This window comes from Nematolebias whitei, chromosome 17 (assembly GCF_014905685.2).
Source record: "Nematolebias whitei isolate Nwh7 chromosome 17, NemWhi1, whole genome shotgun sequence".
Classification (NCBI taxonomy): Eukaryota; Metazoa; Chordata; class Actinopteri; order Cyprinodontiformes; family Rivulidae; genus Nematolebias; species Nematolebias whitei.
In genome coordinates, this window is record NC_056514.1 from 14,436,372 (window position 1) to 14,446,396 (window position 10,025).

Here is a 10,025-nt window from a genome sequence, read left to right on the forward strand (position 1 = left end):
GTGGAGTTGGGTGAATAGACTCAGACTGAACTGTTCAACAAGAACATAGAAGTGGAAACCAAAGTCCATGCTCAATAATCCAGGTATAAGTCCATCAATGTTCAGTCAGGTCATCTGGACGGTTTCTTTTTTTGCTGAGATGTTTCGTCGTCTATCCAAAGGACTTTTTCAATCTGAAGAGCCAGCCACCAATCAAACTGATTCCCACAAACAGCATACTCCATAGTGGATGAAAGGTCTCAGCAAAAATAAAGCCATCCAGATGACCTGACTGAACGTTGTTGGATAAAGGTGGAGGCCTTCATTATATAAGAGGCCGTTTAGGTCATAATTTATTCTTACATTCACATTCATTATGTGAGAAACCGACAGAAATGTGAAAGCAAGAATAAATGACGGCCTAGATGGCCTCTCATAGATCTCGTGTTTTTGTTCATTTTGAGGTCAGTCCAGTTCAAATCAGCATTGTCCTCACAGTAAGTTCTGTCTTTGTTCACATTTGGCTTTCTTCCTAAGGACAGATAGTTCATGTGAAATATTAAACAGTTGTCTAATGTCATTTTCTGCAGACGTTCCTGAGTATTATTTGGCGAAGTGGTGGTGCAGAGCTTAAAGAAGGTGAGCCTGTGATCAGAAGATGGCTGGCTCGACCCCTCCAGACCAGCAACATCAAAAGCACCCTCATTTGCCCCACTCTGGGCCCTTGAGCAAGGCCCTTAACCTCCACTATCTGCTCCCCGGGTGCCCTACATGGCAGCTCTCTGCTCCACACAGAGGGCTGTGGTAGCTCGGTGGTCTGTTGTGTCAGGAAGAACATCCAGCATTAAAACAATCACCAAGTCGTCATGTGAGTTAGTTTGCTGTGGCAACCCCTGAAGGAGGGAGCAGCCGAGGATTCCCTGAGAAGGTTCCTGCCGTCTATTTAAAGGCCCCCACCACCAATCCCCTAAATTCAGAAGTTTATTCCTCTCGCACAACACCCTGGTTGAGATGTGGAACAGTGGGTGGGTCCTGCAGCTCGTCCAGTCTGTGAAAAGGTCGTTGAAAAAGGAGGCGCTGTTTAAGTGTCGACCGAGCTCAGACTGGATGGGTGGGGGGGCGTTGTTTCTAAAGAAGTCCTGTTCCCCCGGAGAGAGAGCAGCCCATTGTGTTGGACCCGATCTGGTTGCTGGGGGCACCAGTGCACAGCTTGGTATGCACGGTTCAGATGAACAGAGCTGTTTGCATCCAGGGCTCATCTATAACTCATCTTGACCAATGTCCGCTCCAAAACAGTCTGATCAGAATTCTGTTCTAATGTCGGACCAAAGGGTCACACTTTAATCCTTGTTTTAGAAAAAAAAAGAAAACATTTTAATAAAGAAGTTCTCAGTTTGGTCTTATTATTTAATTTTTTGACAGGTTTTATTTTCCCAACACCATGAATCATCAAAACAGAGTTATTTGACTTTTAACTTCCGTTATTTCTATTTAGAACGAGTCAAAATGTTGCCGATGGTTCGATGTAAAGCCTGAGTTTGAGTCTTTCAAGAAAGACCAAAATTACGTCAAACTGTTGTTGTTACACTTTTTATTTTGTGTAACTTAATATTTACTGATCATTTTCATTCCATTTCGGTTTTTTTACATTTTACAACCACATGGAGCCAGATTGCTGTTTGACTGACAGAAATTTGGCACTTTTGTTGTCACGTCTCAATTCCACAGTTTGAAGCCCTCAGATTTCATTTGAAAAATGAATACATTAATAATAATAATAATAATAATAATAATAATAACAATAAAGTCTTCATCAACCTAAAAATTCGTTAATTCAACCTTTATTTATACAGGTTAATCCCATTGAGCCTTGAGGAATCATTTACAAAAGAGACCTGAAAATCAAGCATATTTAAACCAACAAACAACAAAATGTGACAAATTACGTCCTGCAATCCTTCGTTTTTCAAATAACTTTATAAAAGTGCAAAATAAAGTGTACTGCCAGGATTGGGTTTGTTCCAGAGCAACTTTAATGTCTAGTTAATAAAAGAATGTTCTGTGTCTGCCAGACCAGGTTATGGAGGGCAGTCATTGTCCATTGCCACGGTCATTACAATCATCATGCTGCTAATAGGACCATACAACTAATAGAACCATGCTGCTAGCAGTATCATGCTGCTAACAGGTCATGCTGCTAGCAGGCCATGATGCTAACAGGACTGCACTATTAACAGAACCACATTGCTAACAAGACCACACAGCTAACAGAACCACGCTGCTAACAGTACGATGCTGCTAACAGGACCATGTTGCTAACAGTGCCATGCTGCTAACAGGACCACACTGCTAACAGGACTATGTTGCTAACAGTACCATACTGCTAACAGGACCACACTGCTAACAGTATGATGCTGCTAACAGGACCACATTGCTAACAGTACCATGCTGCTAACAGGACCCTGCTGCTATCAGGACCAAACTGAAAACAGTACCATGCTGCTACCAGGACGACACTACCAACAGAACCACATTGCTAACAGGACCACACTGCTAACAGGACCACAATGCTAACAGTACCATACTGCTAAGAGGACTGCACTGCTAACAGTACCATACTGCTAACAGGACCCTGCTGCTAGCAGGACCAAACTGAAAACAGTACCATGCTGCTAACAGGACTACACTATTAACAGAACCACATTGCTAACATGACCACACTGCTAACAGGACCACATTGCTCATAGTACCATGCTGCTAACAGGACCACACTGCTAACAGATCACACTGCTAATAGTACAATGCTGCTAACAGGATCACACTGCTAACAGTACGATGCTGCTAACAGAACCACATTGCTAACAGTACCATGCTGCTAACAGGACCACACTGCTAACAGAACCTCTCACCAAACAGGACCATGTTGCTAACATTAACTGTGTTTTTATAATACTATTTTTATTTTAATGGCTTTTTTATTGGTGTTTATTGTTGTTTGTACTTCATATGTTGTGTGTCTAAAACTGGGCTCTCTTGAAAATGAGTCCTTGTGACTAAGTCTAACGTCACTTTGATTCATTAAAGTTTACTGGTTTTCAAAAGGTCTCATCGACTGTCAGATTTTATTTTTCAACCTTTATTTATACAGGTTAGTCTCATTGAGCCTCGAAGACTCATTTACAAGAGAGACCTGATTTAAATAAAAATCACAGATGAGGTACACACAATAAAAGGCAATCACATAAAAGCATACAAAATGAAAAAAGAAATATAAGAAATTATAAAAAATAAAATAAAAAAAACACACTACATTATAAAACTATGTAAAATACTAAAAGCAGGAACATGTCTGCATTGGTTTTTGCCATGAACTCAACAGATGTTTAAAGCCATTTAGAGAGGTCAAGGTCGAAAGCTTCAGATCTTCATACATCCATCCATCCATTTTCTTCCGCTTATCCGGGGTCGGGTCACGGGGGTAGCAGCCTAAGTAGGAAGGCCCAGACTTCCCTCTTCCCAGCCACTTGGTCTAGCTCCTCCAGGGGGAATCCCGAGGTGTTCCCAGGCCAGCCGAGAAACATAGTCCCTCCAGCGTGTCCTGGGTCTTCCGCTGGGTCTCCTCCCGGTGGGACGTGTCCGGAACACCTCACCAGGGAGGTGTCCAGGAGGCATCCTAAACAGATGCCCGAGCCACCTCAACTGGCTCCTCTCGATGTGGAGAAGCAGCTGCTCTACTCTGAGTCCTTGCCGGATGATCGAGCTTCTCACCCTATCTCTAAGGGAGAGCCCAGACATCCTGCGGAGAAAACTCATTTTGACCGCTTGTATCCGAGATCTCGTTCTTTCGGTCACAACCCAAAGCTCATGACCATAGATGAGGGTAGGAACGTAGATCGATCTGTAAATTAAGAGCTTCGCCTTTTGACTCAGCTCTCTCTTCACCACGACAGACCTGTACAGCGCCCGCTTCACTGAAGACGCTGCACCTATCCACCTATCGATCTCATGTTCCATTTTTCCCTCATTCGTGAACAAGACCCCAAGATACTTGAACTCCTCCACTTGGGGCAGGACCTCCTCCCTGACCCGGAGAGGGCACTCTACCCTTTTCCGGCTCAAGACCATGGCCTCGGATTTGGAGGAACTGATCTTCATCTCAGCCGTGTCGCACTCGGCTGCGAACCGCTCCAGCGAAAGCTGTAGATCATGATCTGATGAAGCCAACAGGACCACATCATCTGCAAAAAGCAGAGACGCAATCCTAAGGCCACCGAAACGGATCCCCTCAACACCTTGGCTGCACCTAGAAATTCTGTCCATCCAACAGGGTGACAAAGGGCAACCTTGGCGGAGTCAAACTCTCACCGGGAGCAAGCCCGACTTACTGCCGGCAATGCGGACCCAGCAATGCGGACCAGGCTCTGACACCGGTCATACAGGGACTTAACAGCCCGTATCAAAGGGCCCGGTACCCCATACTCCCAGAGTCCCCCCCCCCCCCCCCACACACACACACACACACACAGGGTTCCCCAAGAGAAGCGGTCGAATGCCTTCTCCAAGTCCACAAAGCACATGTAGACTGGTTGGGCAAACTTCCACGCACCCTCCAGGACCCTGTTGAGAGTGTAGAGCTGGTCCAGTGTTCCACGACCAGGACGAAAACCGCACTGCTCCTCCTGAATACGAGGTTCGACTATCCGATGGACCCTCCTCTCCAGAACAACCGAATAGACCTTTCCAGGGAGGCTTAAGAGCGTGATCTCCCGTAGTTGGAACACACTCTATGGTCCCCCTTTTTGAATAGGGAGACCACCACCCCGGTCTGCCAATCCAGTGGAACTTCCCCCAATGTCCACGCAATATTGCAGAGTCGCGTAAGCCAACACAACCCTACAACATCCAGAGCCTTAAGGAACTCCAGGTGAATCTCATCCACCCCTGGGGCCCTGCCACCAAAGAGCTTTTTAACCACCTCAGTGACCTTAGCACCAGAGATTGGAGGGCCCGACCCAGAGTCCCCAGGCTCCGCTTCCTCAGTGGAAAACGTACCGGTGGGATTGAGGAGGTCTTCAAAGTATTCTGCCCACTGACCCACGACATCCCGAGTTGAGGTCAGCAGCACACCACCTCCACTATAAACAGTGTTGGTGGTGTACCGCTTTCTCCCCCGAGACGCTGGATGGTGGACCAGAATCGCCTCGAAGCCGTGCGGAAGTCATTCTCCATGGCCTTTCTGAACTCCTCCCATGCCCGAGATTTTACCATACCATACCAATTTATTTATAAAGCACTTTAAACAGTGACAAAGCACACCAAAGTGCTGTACAGGGACAAACAGAACAAGCACATAGCAATAGATTACATAACAGGACACCATAAAGTAGAAACCAACAAAAACAATAATGGATAACAACAACAACCGCAACATGACTAACACAGTGTGATGCACACAGACTCAGCACAGATCACACAGTGCAGAAAGCCAGGGAATAAAAGTGTGTTTTTAAGCGAGATTTAAAAACTGTGAGGGAGGGGGCCTGTCTAACGAGCAGAGGTAACTCATTCCAAAGTCTTGGGCCTGCTACAGAGAAGGCCCTGTCACCTCTGTGCTTGAGACGGGTTCCTGGGACTGTTAGGAGCAACTGGTCTGCTGATCTGAGAGAACATGGTGGGACATACGGCTGGAGCAGATCAGTAAGATAGGAGGGGGCAGAGCTGTTTAGTGATTTATAGACATACAAGAGTATTTTGAATTTGATTCGAAGGTGAACCGGAAGCCAGTGTAGGGAGGCCAAAACAGGTGTAATGTGCTCTCTTTTGCTTGTGCTGGTCAAAAACCGGGCTGCTGCATTTTGGACCAGTTGGAGTCTAGCTATGGAGGTCTGACTGATACCAAAAAGGAGTGAGTTGCAATAGTCAAGCCTGGATGTAATGAATGCGTGAATTACTGTCTCCAGGTTATTTTTGGACAATATGGGCTTCAGCTTAGACAGTCGCCTCAACTGGAAAAAGCAGGATTTAACAATCATGTTTACATGATTGTTGAGTTTCAGAGAAGGGTCAAGTATCACTCCTAGATTAGTGACTCTTTGTTTCACTAACGGTGACAGAACGGATAGGTCGATGCAGTGGTTGGTGATTGTCATTGGGAGGAAAGAGCATAACTTCAGATTTCTTCTTGTTGAAACTCAAGAAATTTAAAGCCATCCAATCTCTGATGTCAGCCAGGCAGTCCAGTAACAGTTGAATAGAGCGAGTACCGTTGAGTCTGAGGGGGAAGTAGATTTGGCAGTCGTCGGCGTAGAAATGAAAAGGTAAGTTGTGTTTCCTGAAAATAGCACCTAGTGGCAGCAGGTATAAAGAAAATAAAAGAGGACCAAGGATGGACCCTTGCGGTACCCCCATTTAAGCGCTGCCGAGGCTGAACTAAAATCTTTGATGGAGACACAAAAGGACCTGTCAGCGAGGTAAGATCTAAACCATTCGAGGGCTGACCCAGTGATGCCCACCCACTGCTCTAACCTCGCAATGAGGATCTCGTGGTCGATTGTATCAAAGGCAGATGTGAGGTCCAATAAGAGAAGGAGCACAGAATCACCAGCGTCTGTGAATAGGAGAATGTCGTTAAAAACCTTGAGTAGAGCAGTTTCAGTGCTGTGGAGAGGTTTAAAGCCAGACTGGAATAGCTCTAAGATGGCATTATCCTCTAGAAAGCATTTCAGCTGGGACTCCACTATTTTTTCCAGCAGTTTAGCGACAAATGGGAGTCTGGAGACAGGCCAGAAGTTGGACATGACTGAGGGGTCAAGGCTAGGTTTTTTCAGGAGAGGTTGAACAGCAGCATGTTTAAAAGTCATTCTCCATGGCCTTTCCGAACTCCTCCCATGCCCAAGATTTTGCCTCAGCAACCACCCGAGCCCCATGTCGCTTGGACTGCCGGTACCCATCAGCTGGTTCCAGGGTCCCACAGGCCAAAAAGGCTCGATAGGACTCCTTCTTCAGCCTGACAGCATCCCTCACCGACGGTGTCCATCACCGGGTTCGAGGGTTGCCACCACAACAGGCACCGACAACCTTGCGGCCGCAGCTCCAGTAAGCCGCCTCGACAATAGAGACAGGGAACATGGCCCACTCGGACTCAATGTCCCCCACCTCCCCCGGAACATGTTTGAAGTTCTCCTGGAGGTGGGAGTTAAAGCTCCGTCTCACAGGAGACTCTGCCAGACGTTCCCAGCAAAACCTCACAATACGTTTGGGTCGGCCAGGTCTGACTGGCATCCTCCCCCACCATCGGAGCCAACTCACCACCAGGTAGTGATCATGTGGCCGCAGATCAGATGAGACGACAACAAAGTCGATCATCAAATTGTGGCCTAGGGTGTCCTGGTGCCAAGAGCACATATGGACACCCTTATGCTTGAACATGGTGTTATGGACAATCCATGATGAGCACAGAAGTCCAACAACAGAACACCACTCGGGTTCAGATCAGGGGTGCCGTTCCTCCCAACCACACCCCTCCAGGTCTCACTGTCATTGCCCACGTGAGCATTGAAGTCCCCCAGCAGAACAAGGGAGTCCCCAGGAGGTGCACTTTCCAGTACCCCCTCCAAGGACTCCAAAAAGGGTGGATAATCTGAGCTGCTGTTTGGTGCATAAGCACAAACGACAGTCAGAACCCGTCCTCCCACACGTAGGCAGAGGGAGGCCACCCTCTCATTCACTGGGGTGAACCCCAACACACAGGCACCAAGATGGGGGGCAATAAGTATGCCCACTCCTGCTCGGCACCTCTCACTAGGGGGAACTCCAGAGTGAAAGAGTGTCCAATCCCTCTCAAGGAAACTGGCCATAGCCATGCATAGAGGTGAGTCTGACTATTTCTAGCCAGAACCTCTCAACCTCACACACCAGCTCAGGCTCCTTCCCCACCAGTGAGGTGACATTCCACGTTCCAATAGCCAGCTTCCATAGCCGAGGATCAGACCGCCAAGGTCCCCGCCCTCGGCCACCACCCATCCCACATTGCACCCGACCCCTTTGGCCCCTCCCACAGGTGGTGAGCCCATGGGAAGGGGGACCCACATCTCCTCTTCGAACTGTGCCCGGCCGAGCTCCATGGGTAAAAGCCTGGCCACCAGGTGCTCGCCCGTGTGCCCCACCTCCAGGCCTAGCTCCAGAGTGGGATTGGAACATCAAGTCCATTTCTTTTACTCATCTTAGGGGTGTTTAGCTTCAGATCTTTTTTCAAGATATTCCAGGAAACAGGAGCGGTGTAGGAGAAGGTCCTTTTGCCTAGTTCAGTCCTCACTGAGGTAACACTGCAGGTAATAATGTCCTGAGAGCGCACGCTGTAGCTGCACTCACACAGAGACATGTAGTAGGAGATGTATTAAGATAGCAGACCAAGAAATTATTTAAAGATGAAAATGTACCAGTGGGAGAGTCTACTTGAAGTTAATGATGTCCAGTTAACCAGTGAATACAGGGTGCAGTAGTGGGTACAGTAGTTACAACCAGTTATGAATCTTAATGCACCATGATAGACAGCATCCAACATCTGCAGGGTGCTTGTAGGAGCATTCATGTAAATAATGTCATCGTAGTCAATGGAGGGAAGGAAATTCACAGTTACAAAGTGTTTCCTAGCATTCAGAGATGGTCTCATCTGTGTGTCCAGAATCCTTCGGTCTACAGACGAGAGTTCTGAGCCCAGACCATCAGCCCTCCACCCCCGTGCCTAACAGTTGGTTTGAGGTGTTTGTGTTGATTTACTGAGACATATTATCTTTAGAGAGAAGAGAATTCCTTTTGGCAGTCTTCCAAACATACTTTTCGTTTTTCTATAGTTGTCCCGTCATGAACTTAACGTGCCGAGGCCCGCAGAGCCGAAGTTTGAGCTGTTAGGTTTTCTGCTGTTAATCGTTTTCTCACTGGAGATTTAAAAACTTCAACTAGTTTAGAAAAGACCTTTGACCCTGCCCAGATTAATGGGCAGCAACAGCTGCTTCTCTAAGTGGATGGCTTTCCATCCTGGCATTGGGTTAACATGCACAAACTGATGAAACTGTTTTTATAGAGGCATTCACATTAATGATGATCAGGTAATCAATGCAATTGATTAGCAAATTCATTTTGAATAATTTCCTTCTTTTTGTCTTTGTTGGCTTCTAGAATAAAATGCCATCACTTGCAGCAATCATCTCTTCACCGCATGTTTTATTAGTTAGAATATCAATTCTAGGAGAAGCGTCATTTCCAGTGAAACTGCAGCAAACCCTTACAGCTGAAGGATTTCTGCTGAAAGCTGCTGAAAAGTGTCATCGCTAAACTGTTAATGTGAGCTGAATCTGAACAGCTGACGTTTGCTGAAAGCAAGAAAACAAAAACAGGAACCAGAAGAAAAAGAGCAGAAATGTAGCTGAAATAGACAAAGGCTGAATAGATTACAAAACATGTGAAATTAGCAACAAAATAATAATCATGATAATAAACCTATAATGAACAGAAGTAGCTGAAAGGAGAATAAAAAGTTGAAATTGGTCAAAATTAGAGATCACCTCACGTGCACCACATTATAACAGCGCTAAAGGGAGCTATGCTTCAACTAGTTCTTGTTTTGTTCCTGTTGCTTTTGTTCTGACTTTATTGCACCTACACTGTACACCCAAGCTACGGGTATGACCACGACACACTTTTAGAGCTTTGTGTGTCGCTGCCTTGCCATCGTGCCATCGTGGTTCAGTTTCTGGCCCACTTCCCGCCTCAGGCTCAGGCTCCAGCCTGTCATGGCAGCCGTCCACATGATCCTGCATCTGGCTGCATGGACCGAACTCTGCGGAACAGTTTGATTCCGTGGGAAACTTTGAATGTTCTATGTCTGCTGGACCCGGGTATGGATGACAGTCATTGTCCGTTGCCGGGGTTATTATTATCATCATGATGTTAACGGGACCACACTGCTAACAGGACCACACTGATAATAGGACCATGCTGCTAATAGGACCATGCTGCTAACAGGACTACGCTGCTAACAGGACCAC